The sequence below is a fragment of the Chrysochloris asiatica genome, unplaced genomic scaffold (genome assembly GCF_000296735.1).
Source record: "Chrysochloris asiatica unplaced genomic scaffold, ChrAsi1.0 scaffold00101, whole genome shotgun sequence".
NCBI classification, from domain to species: domain Eukaryota; kingdom Metazoa; phylum Chordata; class Mammalia; order Afrosoricida; family Chrysochloridae; genus Chrysochloris; species Chrysochloris asiatica.
This window is the reverse complement of record NW_006408619.1, coordinates 4,199,949-4,201,143: the sequence shown is the minus strand read 5'-3', so window position 1 is coordinate 4,201,143 and position 1,195 is coordinate 4,199,949.

Here is a 1,195-nt window from a genome sequence, read left to right as displayed (position 1 = left end):
TTCCTTATTCACTGTCCAGCTTTCACATGCATATGAGGTTATTGAAAATACCATGGCTTGGGTCAGGCGCACCTTAGTCCTCAAGCTGACATCTTTGGTTTTCAACACTTTTAAAAGGTCTTGTGCAGAAGATTTGCCTAATGTAATGCGTCATTTGCTTTCTTGACTGCTGCTTCCATAAACGTTGATGGTTGATCCAAGAAGAAGGAAGTCTTTGACAACTTCAATCTTTTCTTTGTTGATAAGAATGTTATGTATTGGTCCAGTGGTGAGGATTTTTGTTTTCTTTACATTTAGATGCAATCCATACTGAAGGCTGTGCTCTTTGATCTTCATCAGTAAATAGTTTAAGTCTTTCTCACTTTCAGCAAGCAAGGCTATAACATCTGCATATTGCAGGTTGTTAATGAGTCTTCCACCAATCCTAATGCCATACTTATTAACTAATTATGTAGATTCATTATTAATTAAATGCAGATTAGTGGCACAGAATTGAGAAACCAGAAGTAAATCCATCCAACTATGCGCCAGACTGTAAAGCCATTTGAACTGCAAGGTTGGTGGTTCAAGCTCACCAGCTGTTCCTTGGAAACCCTATACAAACAGGGTCGCTATGGGTCAGAACTGACTTAACGGAAATTCACAACAAAAACATATTCAGCGGGGAGTCCTGGTGTAGCACTGTAGGATAATCCTCGACTGCTAACCAAAAGGTCAGTGTTTCAAATCCACCAGCTACTCCTTAGAAACCCTATACAAGGTCACTATGAGTCAGAACTGACTCAAAGACACTTAACAATGACAACAATGCCCAACTGATCTTTGACATTAAATGTGGAAGAGACAGTCCCTTCAACAAATGGTACTGACAAAACCAGAAATCTATTTGCAGAAGAATGAAACAAGACCCACATCTCATACCATATTAAAAAATGAACTCAACATGGATTAAAAACCTAAATATAAAATGTAGAGCTACAAAGATCATCTATGAAAAAATAGGAACAAACTTAGGGGCTCTGATACACTATCAAACATTTCTGAAAACACACAGACAGCAGAAGACAAAATAGATGACTGGAAAGACATGAAAATTAGAGACTTTTGTGCATCAACAGATTTCACCAAAAAAGTAAAAAAGACAGACTGAGAAATTTTTTTTTTGCCAATGACATATCATACAAGGAACTACTAT